Genomic DNA, 18433 nt, shown 5'->3' with positions numbered 1-18433 from the left:
CCACTCAGGCAGCAACCAACACGAGGCACAGCCACGGAAGTTGCCATGCCGACGGGACGGGGAATTCAGCTCTTAAAATAGTCGACTCTGCACAGGCATTTTCAGGGTGGGTGGGTTTGGAGGGAAAGGGTGGGGAAAGGTGTAGGGGGAGATGATCAAGGAATGAGTCAGACCCAACGAGTGACAGCTGTCCCATGTCCTCCTGGCAAGGTGAGGTGGGGAGGGCATGCTCTCGAACTCGGACAAGAGGTCTAGCAGGGCCAGGATGCACTCGGAGGAGGCCCAGTTCAACCGCCTGGTGCTGGTTTCCCCGCCCCACCTTTCCTTCAGGTGCAGCTCACAAAGAGCCTGGCCTTGCTTCCAAGCACCTGGGGGCTTCTGTGATTCACCATAGGGAAGGGGAGGGGCCAGCTGCCTCTGTGGGAGTGGGGGAAGGTGGACCAATGGCGGGGAGCATGAAAGTGGATCCTTAATGTGTGTCTTTAATCCACATCTCCTGATCAATCCACACGTGCTCCTTGAGAGTCCTGTCACCTTTCTGTTTTGCCTTCAAGGTCTGGCCCCCTCTGGCCTAGTCTGTTTTTCAGAAGCATGAAAACCCTGCCTCCCCTGTGCCCCACCTCTGCCTGAGCTCCCTTGGAGTGCAGAGGAAGGAAGCCAGACGGGATTCTCCCACCTTCTCCATCCCATCCATCCTGTCTGTCTCAGGTGAGACTAAAAGAGGATGCCTTCTGCCCTGGCTGTCTACCCACTGACTGCTGTGAGGTCAAGGGCCCCAGGACCAGGGCTCCCACGTCTACCCTCCAGGGCAGTGGGGAGTCCTGTGACATGTGATTCACCCTCACTCAGCCTTCAGAGCTGATCACCACTGAGCTAAAACTTTCTGCTTCTCAAAGCAACTGCACCTTCTAACATGATTCGACTGCGTTCTTTCTCTAAGGACCTGTTTACCATCGGGCCGAGACAGAGGGTTTGGTGTGGCTCAGAATCTTCCAGGGTCTGGAATGGATGCATGGGGCCCATTAGGCGGTTCAGACTGAAAGGAAGGAAACTTCGGTCTGATCCCCGGCAAGATATGGTCCCGCTTTCTCTCTGCAAGAGCTCCTCTTAGAGCTGATCGAAAGGAGGCTGGGCTGTGGAAGAAACTGGGGCCTGGGGAAGAAGGCAGGGCTGAGAAAACAGGCCCTGCTCACACTCGGAGAATTTAAACACCTGGGATTGGCAGGCCCTCTTGGCCTAGCTTTTCCCTTCCCAAAGGAGCCCCGGTGTGCTGCCCTGTTTGTGTTGGATTGCATACTGCAAGGGCCCTGGTTCAAACCCACCAGCAGTTCCGCAGGAGAGAGAGAGGCTCCTGTAACCATGCTCCTGTGAATATTTCAGCCCTGTGCACCACCAGGGTACCATAGCCCCAAAGAGCCTGCATGGGGATTTAGTTCTTCACCGGGACTCTGCTCATCCACATATAGTGCTTAGCAATGTTCTCAACAGCATCCTTCCAGTAGCAACAAAGGGCGCTTCCCTGAACACGACTCTGTGGTCTCCTGCAGTATGGGAGGCTACAAGTTCCCCACTAAGGCTACAGAGGGTATAGCCGTGTGTCCTTATCACCCCGCCTCCCCCCAGCATCAACACTACCATCTTCTCAGCAGTTTTAGTGCCTTAAGTCTGTCACTGGCCTTAATAAGGCATTTCACACTTCTCTTACAGCCAATGTCAAACGGAGGCTTCCTTCCCCCTGAGATCTGTACAAAAACACCTTGACAGCTCTCCTCACACACAAGAACAATGTCTAAAGTCAACCTGAAGATAGCCCCCCCTTTCCCTTCCGTGTCTACTCATGGGTGGGGTGTCAGAGACGTGTTTTCATTTCTCAAGTACTTTCATGCCTCTCGGGGTCCCACTTCTTTTATTATTATTTTTTAATCCTTTTATTGGGGGCTTGTACGGCTCTTATAACAATCCATAGATCAATTGTGTTGAGCACATTTGTACATATGTTGCCAGCATCCTTTTCCAAAGGGCTCCCACCTCTAAGAGTAGTTTAGTTTGTTCTGCAAAGGCACATCAGACAGGAAGTTCCGTCCATCACTGGTTCCCCCCAGAACCAGCCCTTCACACACCCAGTTCCTGGTCAGATGGACCGCTGACCCCTCTGCCACTTTGCACACCTACTTTCCCGTCTTATCTCAGCTTTGCAGGGGAGCGCCCTTGGGATGAAGGATCAATGTGGTAAACTGAGGAACTGGATGAGAATGTAATGCAGGTAAATCATCCATGCTCATCATGGTGGGTCTGGAAAGCTGACTCTGGTGGGGGAAGACTCTCACGGTAATGAGATATAAATAAATCGGAATATGCATCCTCATGACTGAACACAGTCCCTCCAGTAACCTCCCCATAAAGGAACTGTCATGAAGGAGCTACCATATAAGATGAATCATTCCTGTGTCTGGCTACTTCACAATGCCTGAAGGTTATCTGTAGCTAAAGGCAATCAGGTTCTATAGCCAACCCACCATAAATGTAGCAGCCCCTGGGGAGGGCTCAGGGGGGTTCAAGGTCAACTAGCACTAGGTCAAGAGGATGACTCACTTCATTGCTTGTCTTTGATGTTCTTCATTTATGATATCACCCATCGACTTTGTACGATGTTAGCTGTCTGACATGCATGACTTATGAAAGATCTGTACGCCCCATTATATAGACCCATTGGAAAATTACATTCTTGCTTCAGTCCTGACCTGGGACGAGCAGCCCCTGTGCCCCGCAGTCTGTCTTTAATGTTTTGCACAATTGCAAAGGCGCACCTCAGGACCTGTTTGAGTGTTGGGGACCCTCCTCACCCTGACAGAACAGGCCACCCATGTTCACCCCTACCTGGGCACATCTGCCTCCATTAGGGAGCCCGGAGCGGCCACAGGCCTCCACTGGACACAGTCCAGTTCCCCGAGGACCGGTGGGCCATCAGCAGTGAGCATGCCCTTCTTGTTGCCACCCTGTGAGTCTGCAGCCCTCGGTGGTGTGAACACTCAGCTGCTAAGCAAAACGTTGGAATTCACACAGACGTGCCCAGCAAGAAATAACTGGTGTGCTCTTCCCAAACACTCAGCCATTAACAGACTCTGGGTCAGAACTGTAGGAGACACCCTCTGGATGGGTCCCAGAGAGACCCTTTTTCTGGCCGTCTCTGAGCCACCCTCTGGGACTGATGAGTTTGAGGATCGTTTCATGTGGAATGGCTAAGGTTTGATTCATATTAAGGCACTTTCTTGTTTCCTTCCTCAATTTTAGGAGTTCATATTGTGTCCAGCATGTCAAAGTGAATCTGCATACTCGAATAATTCTAAGATTTTATAGTAGACAGATTGTGGGCTGATTTTCAAAGCCGGGGTCCCTGAGTCTCTCCGGAGAACTTGTGGCGGTTTGGGGGCACTGTTTCTTATATCAGAATGCCCCAATACTCTGCATTCAGTCAGGGCAGAACCCTTCCCGAGTCTCCTCGGACACTGTGGGGTCACCAGGCGTCAGAGATCCCGGGTCATGCTGAGACACCTGCACCCGGCTGTCAGGTGGTTGCCCTGTGGTACCTTGTGTGGTGGTGTGAGGCCGGCAGCTACTCGACGGCTATTCCAGATGCCAGCAGGGTCCCCATGGGCTCAGTGGCGCATCCAGACTAAGACAGACCAGGAACAAAGGCCTGACAACCAACTTCCAAAAATTAGCCAATGAAAACCTTGCACATCGCAACAGCATATTGTCCAACTGTCTGCTAGATCATGCGGCTCCCAACCCCCACCCCAGGTGGACACGTGCTCAGATAAGAGCTTCAGCCAGGGACTCCGAAGAAGGACTGGGCAGCGTTTCTGTTGTACATAAGGTCACCACGAGTCAGAGCTGACTGGACAGCTGCTCCCAACAACAGCTGCCGTCACCTATGACAAATGTGTGCATGCCAGTCTTCTCTCCCACCACGCCTGGCATGGTGCTTGGCACATGTGGGCACCTTGTGAAAATGAAGCCATGTCCCTACTTGTTCGGGGACACCTGGGCACAAGCTGCATAAATCCCCAGTGTCCTTGGCAGAAGGAGAGGCTGAAAGGACACGGACTCCTCGGTGGCTCCTTTGCATGGAAAGACGGAGGAAGCTCCCTGGGAAGTGATTTCATTTGCTGAGCGTGGAGCCTGGTCCTGTGGCCTGCAGAATGAACCACCCATCCCAGAATTGAGGGGGAAACATACAGTGGGCCGCCAGGCAGAGGACCACGGCGAGTGTCACTGTATGGATGAAGGGGTCCAAGAAGGAATGAATTCTGCTGCGTTATTTTCTTTTAAATTGCTGTGAAAAAAACTATACCTGCTGCGGTGTCGTCGTGGGCTACGAATTGAGCTGCTGGCTTGAATCTATCAGCTGTTCCACAGGAGGAGGAGGAGGAGGAGGAGGAGGCTGTCCACCCCTATGAAGATGTAAACATCTCGGAAACCCACAGGACAGTTCTACCCTGTCCTGTAGGGTTGCTCTTTGGTTTGGTTTGAATGGAAACATAGGCAGCAAAGCCTTCATTTGTTACACACACCCAGCATGCAGTGACCCCAGCGACCTTCCTGGTGTGCTCCCTTTGTGACTGTCCTTTCTGAGTCATTGCACTCCCACGATGCTTTCTGCTTTGGGGTGGGAAGGTGCGTAGGGTGGCGAGATTGGTCAAGGAAGGACTTCCGGGATACTTCACTGGGCTCGAGTGGAAAGGTGTGGAGCTGCCTGGAGCCCCTGTCTGGTGCAACCAGCTAACACGTGTGGCTAACACACTCAACCACTATCTGAAGGATGGGAGGTCGGAGGTGGGGGTTGGGGGGAGGTGGGGTGTTCACATCCACCCAGAGGTGCTGCAGAATAAAGGCCTGGCGACCTGATTCTGGAAAAACCAGCCGCCAGAAACTGTGCTTCCTAGATATAAAGTCAAGGAAACCTTCTTAACCAGGGTGGAATTCAACCTGTCAATCAGTGGTCCTTTGATGACACCTCTTTGGGGGCGTGGCCTTTTGTACCAGAGCAAGGTGGACTAGAGATGATTCCTCTCTGCCACGTCCGTCACCTTCCTCTTCACTGGGATGTCCCTGGGATCTGTGTCTGCCTCCATGGGTGACCCCAGGTGGGATTCCCAGCCCTGAGAGCTGTGGCTGCCCTGTCCTGCTGCCACTGACCTTGGATCCGAGTGACTGCACTCACCCGCCTGGGATGGCCCCACTCTCCCGCCTTTCTGTGTCATGCTGGGCGTCATGGGCGTGCAGCTCCGTGAGTCGAACGAGGGCCCAGCTGGCACTGCACCCATGACCCTGAGTTGGATGAGGCCGGGTGCCTTCTTAATGTGCAGTTCTTTCTCGTGCAGAGACCAGGGTCGCTGGTTTGTTTCTTGAGACAACACAGCGTCACCCAGAAACCGCCCTGGAGCAGGGCTTTTCTTTGATGTGTATGGGGTCTCGAGGGTCAGAGTCCATGCCGTGGCAACTCGACTGCTTGGTGGGGCGTGGGGGGGCGTGAGGGCCAGCCGAGGAGAAGGCATACTGTGGAAGACCAGGGAGTTGGGCTGTTTTCCAGTAGACACTGGTTGGACCTCTTGGAAGGGTTTTAATGTGGGGGTTGGCATGGTTCCTCCGTGTCTACTCCCCTGCCTCATCCTGCAGAGGGAAGCACTGGGTGGGCAACGCGTGTGAGTGTGTGTGTGCATGTGTGTGTGCGTGTGTGAGTGTCCTCATGCTGCCCTTAGTCAGCTCCCAGGCTGCTGGCCTCCAGCTCCCTGGAGTCGAGGGCCCCCCAAAACAGCTGCCTCTAACTGAGAAAAGACTGGTGAGCAGCAGTAAGAAGTGGGTGGAAGTCCGACTGTCCATTGGCGGTGGAGTGACCACGTGAATAACAGTCCTCAATGAGCCCCTCATATGGTGCTAATCGCATTTTCAGCACGGCCACCTCGAATAGGTGGGATGCTCACTGGTACATTCCATCAGGGGCATCTGAATACTCCACGGTCTCTGCCACCCACCCTGGTACAGCGCTGTGCAATTCTGGTGATACTTCTTGTGTTAGTCCGGGTAGACTAGAGAAACAAATTCATAGACACTCAGACGTGTACAAGAAAGAGCTTTATATACAAGAGCAATTGAGTGTTGAGACAACATCCCAGCTCAGTCCAGATCAAGTCCATTAGTCTGATATGAATTCATATGTCTGATACCAATCTATAAAGTCCTCTTCAGACTCGTGCAACACATGCAGTGACGCCAAGTGCAGGAAGATCGCAGGCTGGTGGGTGAAAAGGTCTTGTGGATCCAGTGGCAGTGGAAGCATCTCAGCACTGGCAGGGTCTCCACGTGGATCCTTCAGCTCCAGGGCTCTGGCTGCACCAGTGTAGCTCCATCAGGCTCATCATCAGGAATGTCTCGCAGGGAGTGAGCATGTGTCCTGCCTCCAGCGAGCTATTTATCTCCTTATCACCTCCAAATGAGGTCATCAAGCTGCGACCTGATTGACAGGCTAAACTCCACCTCATTCACTCTTAAGTCTCAAATTGACAATAGATTATGTTACTACCACACTTCTCATCGCACATATTTTGGGCATGTTATCTGGAGAAACTAGTCCCTGAAAAGGACATCATGCTTGATAAAGTAGACGGTCACTGAAGATGAGGAAGACACTCAATGAAATGGATCGACACAGTGACTGCAACCACGGACGAATGCAGGAAGGCTTGTAAGTATGGCCCCGGACTTTTGCACCAGGGTCACTGGGAGTTGAACCAACTCGATGATGTCTGACAACAGCATGTCTAAGTGGAGTCTTGCCGTATGCGGTCTTTTGCAACTGGCTTCTTTCAGCTAGCACACTGTTTTCAAGTGTCTCCCATTGTGTTGCGTGTACCTGAACTTGTCTCTTTATGGCACTGAATGGCATTCCAGGGCAAGGACATATCAGATTTTTTAAGCCATTTATCAGCTGGTAGACATTTGGGTTGTTTCTCCATTTTGGCCACCATGAGTAATGCTGCTGAGGTCATTCATGGACAAGGCTGGCAGAAGCATGTTCTCAGACAGTCCCAATTCTCTAAGAGTGGAAGTCTGTTGTTAGCTGCCTCGGAATCTATTCCGTCCAACTCAGTGTCTTAATGTGATGGAGTGGAACTGCCCCACAGGGTTTCCAAGAACTGTAAATTTCTTTTCCTTTTTCTTTTTGGGAAAACTATTTTTTTCCTTCTTTTTAAACAGTTTTATTGGCAGATAATTCACATGTCACACAATAGTTCAATCATATTAAAAAGAGTTGTGCAACCAATGCAGCAATCAATTTTAAAACATTTTCTTCTTTCTTGTACTCATTTTTTTGGGTACTCACGGTTTAATTTGCCGCCCCCCCCCAACTTCCCCTGCCATACCGCCAAGAAACCATTAATACAATTACTGTCTCTATAGATTAACCTATCCTGAATTTCGTACCCAGAAAAGCATACAAACAAACAAACAAAATGCACCGTCAACAAAAGTAAAACAGAAAACCATCAGTAGAAATGAAAACTGAAAATATCCAAAGAACTACAACTAATGTAAAACAGGTTAAAGGAAAATCAAGTGATAAAGCTTTACATTTTAACCTAAGTGCACCTGCAGTAATCCACTTTCCAAAATACTCTGCAGATAGGGCTATTCACAATCCTGGTCTGGGGTCAGGGGGTGTTCCCCAGGGGCTTAATGTCTTACCTGTCTTTTCCCATCTTTTTTTTTTTTTAACTGTAACAATTGGTCAAAAGGGAGATCAAATGATAAGGTATTATATTTTAACTACATCTGTCATGATTGACTTTACAGTGCTCTCTGTCTGATACCAAGGCTATTCACATTCCTCCATTATGGTCAGAGGCTTAATCTATGTGAGGACCCTGCAAATGGATTTGGGGCTTCCACTGTCATCCATAGCCTTCTGCAATCCAGGGATTCACAATTTAAGCTCTGATGTCATTCCCTCCTTCGGTTTTAGATTTCTTTATTTACATCCCTTGGATCACACAGGCTGGTGTGCTTCTTCCATGGAGACATAGTTGACACCTCACTTAGATGGCTGCTTGTTTGAAGACAAGCGTTTAAGACCCCAGCAGCTATTCTTTCTGCATAGCCGGGCACCATCTAGTTTCTTCCCCACACTTTGCTGTAGCACCCATATCTTCAGCGAGCCCTTCATGAGGGTGAGCATCACTTCACGCAGGGGCATCAAAACTCTAATCTTGATGGGAGCAGATAACCAGCTCTGTCTCCTTTGGAGTCACTGGTGGGTTCAATCCACTGACCTTTCTTTAGCAGCCAAGTACTTGACAACTGCACCACCAGGGATCTTTGGGGTGGGTCAAATGGGAATTCTTTGTTTAACTTTTGTGAGGAACTGCCAGGTCCTTTCCCCACCAGAAATGTACTAGGGTCCCAGTTGTACTCTGCCGCATGTCACGATGAGTATAAAATCCAATGGCAACCACCGAGGATGCGAAGTGTCTCCCTGGGATCATCTGCTTTTGTACCAGGAAAATGGCCACCCTCTTGCCTTTGCTCCCAGAGGTGAACCCTACGCATTCTCTGTGTAGTCCGGCTAAAATGAGGTGGCCTCTGACCCTTGCTCTCATGTCCTCCTGTTGGCAGGTAGAGAAAAGCCTGTGAGGTCCTAGAGACCGGTCCTCCTGACCCAGCACCCTGTACTGTAAGGTGGCTTCAGGGGGTCAAATGTATCAAGTTCAAATCCCAGTTCTGCCACTTACTAGCTAGTTGACCTTGACAACTTATTAAACCTTTCTGAGCCTCATAGCTAACACAAGACTAATTTGAGCAAGTACTATGGCATTTCAAGAGTTGTGAGATACACCTTTCACCTCTTATCAGCTCTGAAATTGGGATGTGTGGCTGAAAAGGTGTGTGTATCAGGCGGCTGACAGTGTGAGAGCGGTCACTGCCTGGGCATGCACATCAAAACTTCCAGACAGAGTGTACACAGCTTGGGAGGTAAAACCCAAGCATCCTTTTTATAGCAAGCCCTGGTGGCGCAGTGGTTAAGTGTTGAGCTGAGAACTGCAAGTTCGGCAATTCAAAACCAGCAGCTTCTCTGAGGCAGAAAGACAAGGCTCGCTATTCCCATAAAGAGTTACAGTCTCGGGGGCAGTTACAGGGGCAGTTCTCCGCTGCTTCATAAGGTCACTCTGAGTTGGAGTCCACCCAATGGCAGTGAGTTCCTTTGTTTTTTGTGTGTGGCCAATGCTCTTGTCGGTGGAGGAGGGGAGAGCGCAGGGACTGGCCATCTCAAAGGTGGTCCTACCTGGGAGGATGTTTGGGGCACACCTTACCCAGTTTATTCCACTCATGTTTTCTTCTTGTCTACACACAAGAGTGCTATATGGCAAATGTCTATGTTTGAAGAACTCTCAAAGGCACATACCAGGCCTGATTGCCCGCTTTTCCAAAAGAGCCAGAAATCAGAATTTGCTTGCAAAGAAAGAACATCTGAGGGCCAGTTCAGGCCAGGGGCCACGGGTTGAGGCCCAGGTTCTACTGTTGTCCTTTCCTCCAGTCCCACCTGCGCCCATTGCTGTCTCTGGCTCTTGCGAACCTCGAGTGTGTCAGCGGACAACAGTGCATCATTGAATTTCCGGTTCGCTGATTTTTCTGGAAGCGGATCATCAGGCCTTTCTTTGGAGGCACCTCTGGGTGGGCTCAAACTTCCGGTCTTTGCACTGTTTGCCCCACCCAGGTCTCCTCTCTCTCCCCAGTACCCTCACTTGTAAAAGAGGGGCCTCTAGCCAGTGTGAGCCTGTGAGATGCTTCTTGAGGAATTAATTAGCCAAGACTCCAGAGACACTTGATGCAAAGAACTTGGCTTTATTAAAATGCTAAGTTGGCCTGAAGGAGAAAGATTTAAAGTTCCCAACCCCTGGTGCTTCATCTGTTAAAATGTGCAACAAACAAAACTAACACGCAGAAAGACCTTCCTTCCGGTTTCAGGCGCCCCGTGGCCCCTACAATCTGATTACAGAGAAATGGTCTTTCTTGCCAAGAGGTTGGCAACAAAGCCCAGACATGCCCAACCCACTCACAGTTTTGAGGAACTGGCTGGCAAGCTAAATGAACCACATTGGTATGATCTCGGGCCTGCTCCTTCCTGCAGAGCTGCCTCTGAGCCCCTGCCCGGGCACTGCCCGGCCCTGAGGCCCACGAGCCAGGCTGTCAGCAGAGCTGTCGAAGTTCTGGGAGACAGCACCCCTCACAGCCTGGGCAGAAGGGGGAGAGGCACACAAGGACCTGAAACACTTTCTCCCCTGGATCTGTGCTCTAGTCTAGGCACGCCCTGGGCATGTGATGAATGATTCCCCTGAGACACAAATAGAGCCACATTGTTTTTACTGTTCCAAGACAGTCATCTCTTAACTTTACACACACACACACACACACACACCCCTCTTAAAAAAAAAAAAACCCCAGATAAAGCACTCCTTGGTGGAGCGCCCCTGGGATATCCACCCCACCTTACCCCCAAGACGAGCATCCAGCAACTTCCTCTGAGTTAGTGTACCCAGTGGTGTCACCTGGGAAGGTTCTCGCTGGTCACAGTGAATTTTTTTGTGAGCAGTTTCACTCAAACCTTGTTTTCTGTGGTGGCCAATTTAAGAGAACAGCGTGAGACTGTGAAATTTTGTTTCCTGGGAAAAATGCTGCAGAAACTGTTGAGATATAAAACACAGCTTACAAGGACAACGGCTATGGGAAAATCTCAAGTGTATGAGTGGTTTTCTCGTTTCAAAAAAGGTGAAATGTCGATTGATGACAAACCTCTTTCTGGATGTCCATCAACTTCCTGAATGGATGAAAATATTGATTCGTTGTGCATATGGAGTTCTTTCCACCAGGTCAGACTGTTAATTAAGTTTTCAATTTAGAGTTTCTGAAAAGATTGCAAAAGTGTATGACAAAAAAGGCCTGATTTGTGGCAGAAGGGGCACTGGTTTTGCCTCCACGACAATGCACCTGCTCACGCAGCCATCTCACTGTGCCAATTTTGGGCATGCCCTCTCATCTTACTCACCTGACCTTGCTCCTGCGACTTCTTTGTGTAGTCCTGGAAGGAAGAGGGACATGAAAGGACAGCGATTTGATGATGTGAAGAAAAAAACGAGGGAGGTGCTGTCAGCCATCCAAACATGAGTTTGAAAAATGCTTCCAAGAATGGAATTGCAGATTTGACAAATGTATTAAGTGTAATGGAGCATACTTTGAAGTTAATACGGTTATTTTGTTGAAAAAAATTAAAGTTCATAGTTTAATCATTTGGGGGGGTATTCCCTCAATTTGTGTGTGTGTGTGTGTATATGTGTATGTATTCTCATATATATAAGGAACATCTGCCAATTCCATCCACTGTTATAAGCTGGAAATCTAATCATCAACCTTTGGAACCATCCCTTTAAGCTTTCTAAAATCTCCAAGTACGGAGTGGAGAGTCAGAAGTGGTCAGGACTGCTTGTGTGAGCCTGTGGGAAAGCCTAAGCCCGCTCCCCCACACTGTTGTTTCAGTTACTGCCACAAGGTTCCGCTGTTGAAGATCGTTTTTGCAAAGGTGGCTGAAAGAGTAAGTGTTCAGTTACTAACCCCAAGGTCAGAAGTTTGAAACCAACCAGTCGTTCTGTGGGAGACAGACCCATAAAGAGTTATACTTTCAGAAACACACAGGGACAGTTCTACCCTGTCCTGTAAGGTCGTTATGAGTTGGAATTGACTAGAAAGCAGTGGGTTTGGTTTCAGGTGGGAATGCTCTTAAACAAAGTAGTTGGATGCTTGCTTAGAATTTAGAATCACCGTCAATGGAACAAGGAGCCCTGGTAGCATAGTGGCTTACACCTCGAACTGAAAGGCTAGCAGTTCAAACCCACCAGCTGCTCCGATGGAGACAGATGAAGCTTTCTATTCCTCTAAAGATTTACAGCCTCAGAAACCCGCAGAGACGATTCTACTCTGTCTTAAAATGCCACGATGAGTCAGAATCGACTTGATGGCAGTGGGTTTGGTTTTAGTTTGAGCACACACTTGACCTATACTTTGTTTTTGTTTCGTTTTTGTTTTTAACTTCTTATTGTAAATTAGGCAAAGGTTTACCGAGTAGTGCATGCGTTTCACATTTTAAAAAAAATTTAAATCCATGCGCACCGTGTTGGGAGGCCTCTGTTGCAATTCTCTCAGTTTCCTATCGCTTATCCCACTTCCTCTCTTCACTTCCCGGTTCCATTCCTGCTCATTCCTAGCCCTCTGAACTTTGTCCAGGGGTCAACCTTTTGATCTTAAATGGTTGGTTTTTCTCCATACCTGTATGGGGACAAAGGAACACCATCTTGGGGATTGCGTTTGTCTCTATCCAACCAGTAAGCCCAGTCTCTTTTAAGACTTTGAGTTTTGCCCCACAGTGTTCTCCCAGTCTGCCCAGGACCTTCTTCTGTGAGCCTTTTCGGAGCAGTGGGTAGTGGTAGCTGGCTGGCCCGCTTCTTTGGTGATGCTGATGTCTGGGTCCAGAGCCCGTGCCAGCTCACAGTGATGCTACCTGCTAAACTTCGAGATGCGTGCACTCGACCTCATTCCACAAGTCTCATTCTGTGCCCGTGGGGCTGGGTCTGTGGGGCCGTTATGCACTTGTATAAGGTCTTCATTCGAGAGCCCTGGATGTCTCCTTTGTGGGCCCCAGTGTCCGTCCTGTTGGAAGACTTTGGTCAGTGGCAACCGACAGGTTTTTGTAACATTAAATCTCAGAGAAGCAAGGGTGAGAGTCTTAGCTCCTTCCCTCTGTTAAGACTCTCTATCCCTTCCTTTCAGCGTTCTGTATAACAAGGAGGTCTCAGTGAGGGATCTCAGTTATCTCTTGCAATGGTCAAAGCTAAAGAGCCCACTGGCCTAATAGCTTTCTAACTAAGGGCTGTATAGCAGCTCAACAACAGCAAAAAAAAAAAAAGGCTTGTTCTAACAGGACTTTCTCTTTGTAACTATTTCGAGAAGCAGCTGGTAACTGGTTCCTTCAGCGTTAATTCTGACCTTGTCTCACCAGGCACCTTGTCATAATTGGTTGGAAAGTAGATGGAAAAGATTGCAGCTCCGGGGAGAGAAATAAAGTCCTGAAGATCATACAGGGAGTGTGAGCATAAAACAAGAGAGACCCGAGCCTGTCTGTCTGGGCCCAAAGCCCACACATTCTCCAGCGCTCTACTTCCTCTGCAGGGGGTTCTGCTGAAACAGAAAGGTCGGCAGAAGTTGGGCTGGTCAGGAAAGTCTTTAACGAGAAGTCAAGTCTGGGCCTGGGGGCAGAAATAGGGGGTGGGATCCTCCCAGAGCATTACAGGGGACCGATCCCTCACTCTCGGGGGGGGGGGGGGGGGCAGGGCCTGCCAGACAGCTGGAGTGGGCTCCTAGAGAAGCACCTGCAGACATGCCAGAGACCCCTGGGGGCCTATCTTCCCCTGTGCACCCCCTTCCTTCGTTGTAGGCTTCTCAGAATAATGGTTATTTGTCCTGTCTCCCTTGTGGCCCCGTGGGACTGTGTGGCTAGGTTCTGGCCAATGACATATAAGTAGAAGTGTTTCTATGGGGACTAATTGGAAACCTGCTTAAAAGGGAACAAGTTCCCCATTGACCCTTCTTTCCTCCTTTCCCCTCTTCCGATACCTGGGACATGCATGCGGTGGCCAGGGCTCCAGCTGCCATGTAAGTTGACCTTCACTCAAGTTTCAGAGAGAGGCTCTACCCTGGTGGCATCATGGCTACATGGGGTTCTCTCTCTCATACAACTGTATCTGTCTCTAACCGGCGTAGCCTAGATTATGCAGCTGGGTGGGGGGCATGAATGCCGGGCCAAGGGGTTTGGTCTTTATCCCTTGGACCAGTGAGGGAGCTGGGGAGTGGTGTGCTGGCAGCTGTGTTTTAGCCATGCCCCGCTGACCCCCAGGTATACCTAGCATGAGGTAATTCCAGGCTGTGGACCAGCGGGAGGGTTTGAGTGGCTGGGCAGACCTAACAATGTGACAATTGGTGGGATGGTGAGGGTGCGAGAGGTGTCTGACAGGATTTCTCAGTTGGCGACTCTGGGCTATCAGGCAGCCCTTAAGTTCTGTTTTCATAAAAAAAAAAAAAAATCAGCGCTTCATGGGAGGGCAGCAAACTTTGGGGATGGATGGTCAGGTCTTAGAGGACCAGAGTTAGCCCTCAGGGATGCAGGGAAGGCATCAGGCGGTGGCTACAAGTATAGGTTTAAAGTCAGCTCTCCCTTGACTCAAATTTTGGTCCTGCCCTTTCATAGAAATATGATGTGGGGCAAGTTCTTTAACTTGTCTAGACTTTGATGTCATAAGACAAAAACATCAATTTCATAGGGCCAAGAGGGCTAAGCTAACCTGAATGTACGCCATGCCTGAGACACAGCTGAAATGGCCACAGTTACATTTTGGATTCGCCTCTCTGCTACCCGGGGACTTTGATCAAGTTACAGATCCGATTGTAACTTGATAACTTTAGACAACAAATATGCTTTGGCTTAAAATTTTTAGACAGTTGGATAAGGCAATCATTTAAAAAAATACATAATATTGTGTTTTCAGTGAAAGTTCACATTTAACAATTTCTATACGTTGTTCGGTGATACTTGCTATATTTTCTATAATTCTCTTTATTTCTATTCTGGTTGTCCTGTTTCCATCATTCTAGTTTCCCTGTAGGCCCTCCCCTTCCCCTTGTCTTTGTTTTAGGAACAGTGTTGACAGTAGGTCTCAAATAGATGATCCATCCCACCCCCACCCCCCCAAAAAGGAGCATCGTGCTCATTACTGTTAGTGTTGATTTTATGATCCTCACAGCTAGCATCTGCCTAGGCTGTTATAACCCGCATTCCTGTCTGTTACATCAGGAGAGAGCGTGGGTGCCTTCCGTTTCAGTGTATGGTTTCTACTCATGAGCCAATGGGCCACACTCAGCTGCAAAGGAGCTTGGGAACTGAAGCCATTATTTTGGCATCCAGATAGTAGGGAGTGTATAGGACTATGGTATAGGAGAAATGGGTGTGGGGGGTCCCACAAACCACATCTACTACCCTGGGCCACATCTCCTCCAAGTAAAATTCAATCTCCATCTCCTTAGCCGAACTTTTTCCACAGCCACAGGCTGTACCCAACTCATATCACCACGGTCAAGGTCAACTCCACTCTGAGAAATCAGCTCCTCAGTCAGATTTCCAGTGCCCTCTGACCCCAGGGGGTCTGTCCTCTGGCATTCTCTCCAACAATGTTCGGCTTCCATTCATTAGGCCTTCAGTCCTGACCCTGTTTTGAAGCGAGGTATAAGGTTGTCAGTGGCTGCTTCCTCCGAATCCTTCTTGGTGCTCTGTTCTTAGTCTGGAAGCTCCGCTGAAACCTGCCCACTCTTTGAGCGAGCCTACGGGCATTTGAAATACCAGTGACAGAGCTCCCAGCATCCCAGAAGCCACCACAGCACGACAAACTGACAGACCAATGGTGGGAAAGTGGAGGGACAGGGACAAAGAGGAAGGCCCTCCTGGAGATGGACAGACACCAGGCTGCAGCAAATGGGCTCAGGCAGAGGAACAACGGCGAGGCTGGCGCAGGACCGGGCAGTGTTTCGTTCTGTTGTGCGCCGTAAGGTTGCTAGGAGCCGGGACCCCCTTGATGGCACCTAACACAACAACAACAACAAACAAACAACTTTTTCCACACTCTTCATCTCTATTTCCTCCTTGTCCTCTTCCTGATGGAAGAGTGTTTGCCAACACGTTTTGGAGGAAGAGAAGATTATTCCCAAGGTTTCATCCCTGAAGGTGGGAAGTCCTAGGAGGAGGGTGGGCTCCTTGAGAGGACCGTGTGTGGGAAGGGCGAGGCCCAGGGGCCAGCGCCTCTCAGACAGGATCTGCAGGGTCTCTAGAACATGCTGATCCGGTGAAGAGCCGAAAGAGGGAAACCAGACCAGAGGGCAGGGGGGAATGAATCTTGTGTCAAACAGTGATGGTCGGCTGTGCTGTCAGCTGGATGTGCCTGTGTGACTGTAGTGGTGGAGTCCAGCCTATGGATCAAATCGAAGCTGGTGATGCCTCCTTGGTGATGTGACCTCTTTCATGAGAGGGATAGAGTGGAGAGCTCTCTTGCCCTTCACAGGATGACCCATGTGGCCTACCATCCCCGAGACCTGTCGGCTTTCTGCCATGTTCCTGATGACCCCACACTACTCTGCACTCACCCGCCTGTGATCGATCTCCCAGCCTCCTGCTGCCTCCTCCAGCAGCTGCGGGAGTCTGAGAGTCTCCAACTAGCATCCAAACCCGTGGACTTGAGTTGGACTGGATCGGTCCACTTTCTTGATAGAAAGTTCTTCCTGACACATCGACAAGTATCTCTGATTTTGTTTCTCGACGACACCCAGCCTGACACACAGATCCAAGGCAGGAGGCAAGGCCATGTGGCAAGCAGCCAAACTGCGTGGGGCAAGGTGCTGTGAGCCAGAACGGAGGCAGTGAGAGGAAGTTGGTCGAATTGCTGATCTGCCAGTTCTTTGGGGACGGGGAGGATGCGGGCAAGGGTTCTACCATCTCCTACCAGACATGCTTTCCTAGAATTGGGTAGCGCCTTCCAGGAGAACCTCGGAGTAGGACAAAACTTCGATGCCTCCGGGGGCTTCAGAAAGTTCCATTACCTTTTCGTTCCAATTTCCCCCGAATTCTTTTTTTTTTTACTTTATTAAAAAAAATTTTTTTTAATCGTTTTATTAGTCCCCTGAATTCTTGAAGGCTCTCCCTCACCGGTGCCTTCCTGGTTAGACCTGTGCATACGAGGGAGAGGGTGAGTGAGGAATGGAGGGGCACCGTAAACCACGCCCACAGGCCTGCGTGCTTCCCCAACTCTGTCCTCGTGTCCCATTCCACAGTTCATACTGTTCACTCTGTTTCAATTCCCTCTATTTTTACACACATGACTCTGGTGTTCTTTTTTTATATTTGCCAACTCTTCCCACCCCAGGTCCTCAAAGTATTTTTGTCAGGGCATTAAGCACACAGACAGTTTGAGTGGTGTGTTAGTCTGGGTAGACTAGAGAAACCAATTCATAGACACTCATGTGTATAAGAAAGAACTTTATATACAAGAGCAATTGGAATATTGAGAAAACATCCCTGCCCAGTCCAGATCAATTCCAAAAGTCTGATATTAGCCCATATGTCTGATACCAATCTATAAAGTCCTCTTCAGACTCATGCAACACATGCAGTAATGCCAAATGCAGGAAGATCACAGGCCAGTGGGTGGAAAGACTTGTGGATCCACACTGGCAGCGGTCCCTACGTGGCTCCTTCAGCTCCAGGACTCTAGCGTAGCTCCATGTATCTTCTCAACAGGAATGTCTAGCAGGGAGCGTGAGTGCGCGCTATTTATCTCCTTAGCGCCTCCAAATGAGGCCATCAAGCTGCGACCTGGTTGACAGGCTAAATTCCACCACTTCACTCTTAAGTCTCAAATTGTCAACAGATTATTTAGCTACCACAAGTGGTATTTGCATAACAATTGGGCAAACTTCTATGACCCAGCTGGTTTCATAGGTCAACTATCCAGCTGTAAAGGCAAGGTGGATGGGTTGAGGCCTCCAGTCAGCTTCCTGGGAGACCAGTTGTGACAATCTACTTCTTTAAAGGCTACAGCCTAGGAAACCCATGGGGAAGTTCTACTTAGCCCTACCAGGAGTCCCACACAACCAGACAGGCACTAACAACAGCATAACCATGGATTTCTGAGAAATGAGTAAATAAAATTGGGGTAGCTCAGGCGGATGCTGTGATCACAAATGATGCTAAAGCCCCTGTGCTCACACAGTGTGTCTTTCTACCCATCTGTCTTGGAGGCTGGGGCTTGCCTCCCCACTGTCCTCACTCAAGAACCCATGCCGGTGGGACAGCTGCCACCAGGGATGGCGACACCAGCAGCGATGGGCATAAGGAAAAGGCAGCAAACTGTGAATTGGCTCTTCGTCCTCTCTCTGGAAGTGGCCCACCTCACTTGCCCCTCTCATTTCTCAAGACTCACATGGTCTCAAGGTGAGGGCCGGGGAGGAGGATGGGGAGCAGGAGCCAGCCTGGCAGGCACGTAACATGGTGCAACTGCTGTGGTAAGAGAACGGTAAGCAGCTCACTAAGCCGAGCGCAGAGCAGCTGAGCGGCTCAGTCCCAGGCGTGGACCTTGAAGACATGAGGGGAGGAACGGACATCCAGACAGCCGAGCACACTGCGGCACTTTGCACAAGAGCTAGGAGGCAAAGGGCATTTATAGAGGTCTAAATAAAGGCATGTACATATGCAAATATATTTATATATGAGGATGGGGAAATAGATCTA

This window comes from Echinops telfairi, unplaced genomic scaffold, assembly GCF_000313985.2.
Source record: "Echinops telfairi isolate 266 unplaced genomic scaffold, ASM31398v2 ScPeMD7_2573;HRSCAF=3158, whole genome shotgun sequence".
NCBI classification, from domain to species: domain Eukaryota; kingdom Metazoa; phylum Chordata; class Mammalia; order Afrosoricida; family Tenrecidae; genus Echinops; species Echinops telfairi.
The sequence above is the reverse complement of the archived record's forward strand: the minus strand, read 5'-3'. Positions refer to the sequence as shown.